The sequence below is a fragment of the Melospiza melodia genome, unplaced genomic scaffold (assembly GCF_035770615.1).
Source record: "Melospiza melodia melodia isolate bMelMel2 unplaced genomic scaffold, bMelMel2.pri scaffold_90, whole genome shotgun sequence".
Lineage (NCBI taxonomy): Eukaryota > Metazoa > Chordata > Aves > Passeriformes > Passerellidae > Melospiza > Melospiza melodia.
In genome coordinates, this window is record NW_026948804.1 from 48,234 (window position 1) to 57,652 (window position 9,419).

Genomic DNA, 9,419 nt, shown 5'->3' on the forward strand with positions numbered 1-9,419 from the left:
CAGCTTTGCTCAGCCCCAGAGACACCTTGGCCTTGTTTGTCCCCAGCTGTCATCACTGCCTCCAGTGTTCTGCTCTAACTGGAACCTGGGGACACTTTCTCAGTTGTGTCCATCGGTGGGACTCATTTAAACTTAAAGAAACTTCAGAGTTTCATTTTAAATTTGAGTTCTTGAGAAGTTTTTTGAGCACTCTCTCAGGGACTGAGTCTGATGTAAACAACACCAAATCCCCAAGAGGCTCATTAAATTCCTTGTGCTGTTTCTGTGCTGCTGAGCTTTAAAGGAACAGCTCTTCCCAAGACCAGCTCCTCTCCCAGCCCAGCAGGGCTGAGGGCTCTGCCTGCAGGCACTGAGGGGACAGGAGCCAGGCAGAGACAGGCTGAAGGCAATCAGGATTGGGAAGACATTGAGCTGAGACTTCACTTGGGGAAAGATCTTCACAGCCCTGTGCATGGTGAGTGTGTGGGTGCAGGGCAATGTCCCCTGTGCTCCTGGAGGAATCTCCTGAAGCTGACCCAGGACAGGACTGATGTGACTGTAAGGATGCTCTGCTGCTCTTTCTGCTTTGGGGGAGGATGTGCTGCAGAGCGGGGCTGCCCTGGGCACCGTCAGAGGGACAGGGCAGGGATGGCTGCAGGGGGTGAAGCAGGGGCTGCAGCCAGGGCTGCCCAGAGCTCCAGCTCATGCCCAGGGTGACTTTTCATGAGCTCATTCAGGGCAGGCGTTTCTTGCTTGGGTCTCTGCTTTCCTGAATCTGTGGCTGGCTCAGCTTGGTGGCAATAGAAAATTAACTGTGCAGGGCAGAGCAGGGGCTGAGACTCTTAAACCATCACACTGAGGATTCCTGAGCACCTTAGCAATTCCCTGCACCTGCCCAGCCCCTAGATCCATGCAGCATCACCTTTCCATGGTGCCCAGGCTGGGGGAGCTGTTCTTTAATCCCTGCAGGGCCCAGCAGCTGCAGGGCAGGGCTGGCTCAGGGGCTGGGCTGGGCTCTGGCAGCTCTGGCAGGGAAGGAGCCCGGGGCCACAGGAGCAGCTGGGGCTGGGACAGCTCCAGCAGCAGAGCCGTGGGCAGGCAGGGAGGGAGGCAGTGCTGAGGGAAGCCCTGCTGCAGGGCTTAGGTGGCACTTGCCGGGCCTGCCCTGCAGGGCAGACACTGCCCTGAGCAGCACAGCTCTTGTGTCCCCTCACAGCCAGCACAGCCCTCAGCCCGGGGGCTCGGGGCCCTCAGTCCCTCCTGGGTTGGCAGAGCAGCCCCAGAGATGAAGGGCATCTCTGCGGCCATGTGCCCATTCCCTGCTGACCAGGGCCTGAGGGCCACTGTCCTGCCCTGCTGCTGCCTGGCAGGGGCTGGGCAGGGCTGGCCAGGGAAAGGCTTTTCCTCAGGCCCGGCTCTCTCTCTCTCTTGGCCTTGCCCAGGTGCTGCTGGCATTGCTGAGGGACTCTCTGGAATGGCAGTTCCAGCTGCAGGGCCAGGCCCAGCCCTTGGGCTCCTCCTGTGCAGGCTGAGCACAGCAATGGGGTGTCCCAGCTCTCTGTGTCCGGGCAGCTCTGGGCAGGGCAGCCTGGGGGGCTGGCAATGAGCCCACTGTCCTGACTCTGGGAAAGGCAGGAGCCACTTTGTGTGCCAGGGATCCCTCTGCTCTCAGCTGTGTCTCCTGGCTGTCCAGGGTAACACGGGAGTGGATCTCAGAAAGGTGCAAGTGCAGGGCAGCTGGAACAGGAGAGAGAGACAGAGCAGCTCTCCTCAGTCTGCACTTAGCCTTAGACATCCTCCTGTCTCACTGGACTCTGTTCGCCCCAGGTGCAGCAGAATCGCTCGTTCTGCCTTCCGTTATCCCCATCACTTCACCCAGGCTGTTCTGCAGCCCTACAGGAAATTCTTTATCCAAGCCTGTACACCAGGACTGGGCCCTGCTCTCACTGTTCCCCTGCACTGACTGGGGGTCAGGGCTGACTCCCAGGTGTCCTGCAGGCCAAGGTCCAGCTCCTCACACAGCATTGGGCAGCAGCAATCAGAGCTCCAGCAACAATGGTGAAGGAAGATCTCCTAGACATACACAAGGGGGAGGTGCTTAGTGGAAAGAGGCTACGACAAAGAGTTGTGATTTTTCTGTGAGAAATTTCCCCTCCATTGCCCTGTCTTTCCTCCTTCTGTACGTTGAAATGTGCAGACACAGCAAATGTCCAACAGCAGCTCCATCAGGCACTTCCTCCTGCTGGCATTGGCAGACACGCGGCAGCTGCAGCTCCTGCACTTCTGCCTCTTGCTGGGCATCTCCCTGGCTGCCCTCTTGGGCAACGGCCTCATCATAAGCGCCGTAGCCTGCGGCCACCACCTGCACACGCCCATGTTCTTCTTCCTGCTCAACCTGGCCCTCAGCGACCTGGGCCCCATCTGCACCACTGTCCCCAAAGCCATGCACAATTCCCTCTGGGACACCAGGCACATCTCCTACTCAGGATGTGCTGCTCAGCTATTTCTGTTTGTATTTTTCATTTCTGCAGAGTTTTCCCTCTTGACCGTCATGTGCTATGACCGCTACGTGTCCATCTGCAAACCCCTGCACTACGGGACCCTCCTGGGCAGCAGAGCTTGTGCCCACATGGCTGCAGTTGCCTGGGCCAGTGCCTTTCTCAATGCTCTCATGCACACAGCCAATACATTTTCCCTGCCCCTGTGCCATGGCAATGCCCTGGGCCAGTTCTTCTGTGAGGTTCCCCAGATCCTCAAGCTCTCCTGCTCACACTCCACCTTCAGAAAAATCTGGATTTCATTGGTTGCTGCCTCTTTAGCTTTTGGCTGTTTTGTGTTCATTGTTTTCTCCTATGTGCAGATCTTCAGGGCTGTGCTGAGGATCCCCTCTGAGCAGGGACGGCACAAAGCCTTTTCCACCTGCCTCCCCCACCTGGCTGTGGTCTCCCTGTTTGTCAGCACTGGCACATTTGCCTACCTGAAGCCCCCCTCCATCTCCTCCCCATCCCTGGATCTGGCCCTGTCAGTTCTGTACTCGGTGGTGCCTCCAGCCCTGAACCCCCTCATCTACAGCCTGAGGAACCAGGAGCTCAAGGCTGCGGTGTGGACACTGATGAATAGACGGTTACAGAAACATTAAGCTTCTGACCAGTTTCTACAAATCTCATGTAATAAAAGTCATCTTTGATACCACTTGGGTTTGTTTGTTGATATGTTCTTGTCTTTCGGTTTACCGTTTTATTATTTACAACAAAGGAAGGTCACTGTTTGTGCCATTTCTCATTTTGTTTCTCTCAACCTTCACCGTGGCCTCAGACTGTGTCAATGAGGTGCTGCACTCTCAGTGGCTTCAGACAGAATAAAGGCTCTCCGAGCAGAGTTTTCATCAGAGACACCCCTTTTGTTGCCTTCCCTGGAGCAGCAGCAGCAATGTCTGTGTGCAGAGCTGGGGCAGATCAGGGCTGGCCCAGCAGCTGTGCCCAGCAGCCGCAGCACTTGGTGTTGCCAGTGCTGCTGCCGTGGCCCTGCCCCGCTGCCCTGGTGGCCCTGGTGTTGCTGCAGGGCCTGAGTGCTCTCGGGGCCGGGCACAGCCCTGGGGGTGGCAGTGCCAGGGCTGCAGCAGGGACAGGCCATGGGCACTGCTGGGGCAGCGCTGACGCCTCAGCCCAGGGCCTGGGGCTCCAGGCTCCTTGCCCAGGCTCTCTCAAGAATATGCCCAGGCCAATGCTGAGCACAGAAAAGCCCCGTGAGCAGGCCTAGGCTGGCTGTGGGCAGGCTGGGGGCAAACAGCATGGCTGGGGCTCTGCAAGGGCCCTGGGACAGACAGGAAGGAGCAGCAAAGCAGGGGCTGATCCATCCCCAGTGCGCTGCACAGCCCAGGGCAGCGTCCCAAAGCGTCCTCATGGAGCTGTCAACAACATCCCCCCTCTGCAGCCCTGGCCTCTGCCCCAGGTCACACAGGTGCCCCATCCTTGCAGGCACAGACACGGCAGCACTGGCTCAGCAGCCCCTGTTTGCATTGCACAGAGCAGGTGGAGCACCCCCATGCTGTTGGTGTGGGGACATGAACCTGAGGGAGCACAAATGCCATCAGCCCCTGGGGCCAGCAAGGGCTGGGGGACACCAGGGAAACCACTCAGCTTTGTCCTGGCCTCTGCAGTCAGCCACAAAGTTCGTTCCCATCAGCTTGGAGTTTCCTGTCCTTCCCCTGCAGACCCTGTTGCACCTGCTACCAGGGTGGTTCCAGACAATCACAGAATCAGCAAGGCTGGAAAATACCTTGGAGATCATCAAGGCCAACCTGTGCCCTGACATTGCCTTGTCTCCCTGAGCTTCCTCTTCTCCAAGAGAAAAACTCCAGCTCCCTCAGCCTCTCCTCACAGGACTTGATTTCCGGGCCCCCCCCCCAGCCTTGTTGCCCTTCTCTGGACACGCTCCAGCCCTTCCGTGGCCTTCCTAAATTGGGGGCCCAAAACTGGACACAGCACTCGAGGTGTGCCCTCACCAGTGCCGAGTGCAGGGGAAGAATCACTGCCCTGCTCCTGCTGGCCACACCATTCCTGATCCAGGCCAGGAGCCATTGGCCTTCTTGCCCACCTGGGCACACTGCTGCCTCATGTCCAGCCTGCTGTCCATCAGTGCCCCAGGTCCCTTTCTGCCTGGCCGCTGTCCAGCCGCTCTGTCCCCAGCCTGTAGCACTGCAGGGGGTGTTGTGACCAAAGTGCAGGACCCGGCACTTGGACTTATTAAACTTCATCTTATTGGACTCTGCCCATCCATCCAACTGTTCCCACTCTCTCTGCAGAGGCCTCCTACCTTCCAGCAGATGGACACACGCTCTCAGATTAGTTTTGTCTGCAGATTTACTACTGAAAATCTCAACACTCTCATCCATGTTTTCAGTAACAATATTGAACAGAACTGGCTCCAGCAGAGACCCCTGAGGGACACCACAGGTGACTGGCTGCGAGCTGGATGTAGCAGCATTCACCACCACTCTCCGGTGTAACATTCACTGCCACTCAACTGGCCATCCAGCCAGTTGTAGGTATTTAGTTGATGCCCCTTGTTCTTTCAGAGAATATTAAAAAACTTAATAATTTCATGGTCAGTGGTGGTGTTCACAGAGGTGCCAGAAGTGGGAAGAGAAAAGGATCTGACTCCATGTTTCAGAAGACTAATTTATTATTTTATGATAGATATTATATTAAACTATACAAAAAGAATAGAAGAAAGGATTTCATCAGAAGGCTTGCAAGCAAAGGAGAAAGAATGGAATGATAACAAAATCCTGTGTCTGACCAGAGAGAGACACAGCTGGACTGTGATTGGCCATTAATTAGAAACAATGACATGAAGCCAATCACAGATCCACCTGTTGCATTCCACAGCAGCAGATAATTATTGTTTATATTTTGTACCTGAGGCCTCAGCTTCTCAGGAGCGAAATCCTAGCAATGGTATTTTTCAGAAAATATCATGGCTACAATGGTCGCTGTGCCCTAAACAACCTCTGACCACCTCTGATCTGCCACCAGCCCTTCTCTGTTTGTGACCAGCAGGAGACAGAGCTTTCTTTGGCAGTGAGAATTGCAGGAAACCTCCCCCAAGTGCGCCTTGGAAGGTTCAGGCTGGAGCTGAGGAGAAAGCAAAGTCCCTCGCAGGGCAGAATGTTGGTGCTGGAGGTGTGGCAGCGTGAGGCTGGGCCATGGCCGGGCTCTGTGTGCCAGGAGCTGGCAGCGCTGGGTGCAGGGAGCCCAGGGAGGGCACAGCAACGCTGGGTGAGAAATGCTGGGGCACAGCGAGATGGGCGAGTGCAGCCGGCCAGGGCAGAGGAGCAGCACGCCCAGGGGGCACAGCCTGCAGGACAGATGGCCAAGGGCTGGGCAGGGCTGGCAGGGCCACAGGCACCCAGGGCTTTGTGCCCTGGGCTCGGGCAGCGCCTCTGGAGGCCCCACAGGAGGAACATTCCTGGCAGGGGCTGCACTTTGCTTCTCCCTCGGCCTCCCTGGGGAGGCTGGCAGGGGCTGCAGGTTGATGCCATTTGTCCTTGCTGCCCCTCACATCCCCCTGGCCCACCAAGAGCCCCGAGGCAGCCGTGAGGGACAGGCGCTGCTGGCCCAGGCTGGGCTCAGGGCTTGGCCTTTCTGCTTCCTGCAGCCAAGCCAGGCCTTGCTCAGCATTGCAGTTCCCTGCTCAGAGCCTTGGGCTCCCTGCAATCCTTCCCTCAAGGATCTGCTCTCACCAGGCCCTGGGCAGCCTTGGGCACTCCCTGCCCTCCCTGGGGCCCAGCCATGCTCCAAGGCACTTGGAGTTTTGCTGCTGACTCCTTGAGCAGCTTCTTCATCCTTCTCTGTCTGCCTGAGGCACCTGGAGCCAGCCCCAAATCTAGCGTGGGGCTGATTAAAATACAGAAAGGCCTCAAGAGCTCTTTGTCTCCCTTCCATTGTCTTTGAGTCTCCAGGGCTTGTGCAGTGATTGGAGTCAGTTTGGAGTTGTCTTCAGGAGGAAGATGTCAAAATGCACCTCATGATTTTTGGTTTTTTTTAATCACATCAGTATCTTTCTAGTTGTTAGTTATGAGAAGAGGGGATAGAAGCATTCCCCAAGTGATCTGGATGATGAATGTCTCCTTAGGAGGTCTGGGCATGGATAAGAATGAGCCCCTTGCAGGCTGAGCCTGTTTGGACAAGCTGCTCCTCACCCTCAGCCTCACCATGTCTGACAACGCCCACCTGGGACTGACTTCCCAAAAAAAAAAGAAAAATTTTAGCATTTTTCCTTATAAATAAAATTTATTAATAAAAAAATTATAATCATATTATTTATTTTAGGATAGTCTTATACAATATTTTTATTACCTAATTTGTATATTTATCTTAAAATTGGATACATTTCTAACAACCAAGAAAATTATTCATCATTAGTTCTAAGTAACACAATTCCCTTCATGAATTAATTAAATAATATCTATTGGCTATTTATTTCTTTCTCTTTATGTTAATTAGTTATATTGATAGTCTTTTTCTCATATTTTTTATCATCTTTTTCTCCGACAGGATTGGGGGGGCGTGCACTTCGGTGTCCCTGGAGACATTTCTGGGGCACATTTGGGGCAGTTTTGGGTCTGGGGAGGGAATTCAGAGGGAACTTGAGGGTCTGGGGCACACTTGGTGAAGGCGGGAGGGCACTTGGAGGGGCACTCAGGGATTCTGAGGGAAAGTTCAGGGTCCGGGGCAGCACTTAGGGGTCCAGGGGGGCCCTTGGAGGTGAGGGAGGGGAATTTGGGGCCCTTCGGGGTCCGGGCGGGCACTTGGAGGGACTCGAACGGGGCGCTCTGGGGCGCGGGGGGTGAGGGGAGTTGTAGGCGCGGGTATCATACGGTTTAACGGGGCCGCGGAGCATCACGGGAGTTCTGGGCGCAGCTGCAATGGCTCTCGGTGGGGCGCCGGGCATGACGGGAGATAAAGTCCCGCCTGAAATGGCGCTGGTCGTGCGCCGCGGAGGATGATGGGAGCTGTAGTCCCGAAAGTGGTTGGAACGAAATGTTTGGGAGTCCGGGACGGCTCTGGGGCACGCCTTTGCGTCCAAGCCCCGACTTGAGATCCTCTGGGGAAACGTAAACGGCACAGGAGCCCTTGGGAGGAGCTCGGAGAGCTCCAACCGGGCTCTTTAGGGCACGGGTCGCGGCCGGAATTTTAGGCGCGGGACTGTGTTCTGAAGGGCTCTGGGGCCACGGGGGACGAGAGGAGATGAATTCCCAGAAGTGGCTGTACCGGGCATCTGTGGGGGTGGGAGCACTCAGGGGTTCGGGGGGCTTATGGGAGTCCCGAATGGGCGCTGAGGGGGCACTGAGGGATCCTGGAGTGTTTGCGGGACACTTATGGGACAGATGGGGACGGATCCCGGAGTTCTGTGGAGCGCGGGGCATGACGGGAGTTGTTCTGCCGGCTGCCGTGGGCTCAGTTTGGTCGCGGGGCATGACGGGAGTTGTAGGCAAAAAGAAAATTTTCTGCCCCTGTAAGCACTGCCCCCAGGCCCGGATCCCTGGCGATGATTGGCTGCGGCAGGTGATTGGCGGGGGCTTCGGCAAATGGGATACAGTGGAGGTGTGAACAGCCAATTCACCCTCCTCCAGTCCCTCCCAGTAAAGCCCAGTTCATCCCCAGTACCGCCGAGTGTAACATCAGTGAAGCCCAATTCTTCCCCAGCAGAACCCAGTACAATCCAGTAACCCTCCAATCCCTCCCAGTACAGCCCAGTCTGTCCCAATACACCTGAGTTTATGCCCAGTCGTTCACAGTTCCTCCCAGTGTCATCCACAGGTACCCCAGTGTCCCCAGTCATCTCTGCCATTGCCCCAGGGTCCCCACTTTCTCCCAGTATCTCCCAGTGTCACTCCCAATATGTCCCAGTGTCTCCCACAGCGTTCCCAGTGTTCCCCAGTATGTCCCTCTCCTCCCCAGTGTTTCCAAGGACAGTTTAATTTCTCTCGGTGGCCGTGGCAGCCAAACCCAGCAGTGGGGTCAGTGCAGTGCCCATGGCCACAGCCCCTTGCAGTGGCCCAGTGCAGCTTGGGCTGATGATCCACCCTCACAACTGGCCCAGGGCAGCTCTGCAGTGGCTTTGGTGGCACCTGGGGCTGGCACACACCTGAGCAGTGTATCTGTTTGCAGTGAGGAAACTCAGGAGGTTCAGATTGCTCCAAAAAATCCCCAAAAAGTGAAAACCCCTCTTAGGCTGAGTGCAGCCAGCTCTGCAAGCACAGCAGGGCCCAGGGGAGTGAGGACAGAGAGGATGGGGCTGGGCAATGTGGAGCAAGGTTGTCCACACTGGGTCAGAGCTCAAGGCACAGCTTCTGTGAGCAGGCCAGAGCTGCTGAGGAGAGACCCTGGGTCAATATCAATCATAGAATGCTGCAATCAACTCTGATAAAAAGAGAAATAAAATAAAATACATCCATTAAAATAGGAATGTGTATTTTTTACAAGTTCTATGAAATCTTTCTCCATAAGTGGACTAGGAAAACTTGAATGACCCTCTCAGGGCTTTGGTATTGTTTACATCAGACTCAGTCCCTGAGAGAGTCTTCAAAAAACTTCTCAAGAACTCAAAATTAAATTGAAACTCTGAACTTTCCTGAAGTTTTAATGAGTCCCACTGAGGAACACGACTGAGAAAGTGTCCCCAGGTTCCAGTTAGAGCAGAACACTGGAGGCAGTTATGACAGCTGGGGACAAACAAGGCAAAGGTGTCTGTGGTGCTGAGCAAAGCTGGATGTGTTTGAGGAATGCCAAGGGCCAAGGCCTGAGCCCCAGCCCCTGTCCAGGCAGATGCTGTCCCTCCCTCCTTGCTCAGGGCTCTTGCCGGGATGGGCACTGGCATGTGGGGATGTGCAATGGCAAGGGCAGGAGCATGGGGCGGCCCCTGCCAGGCTGCTG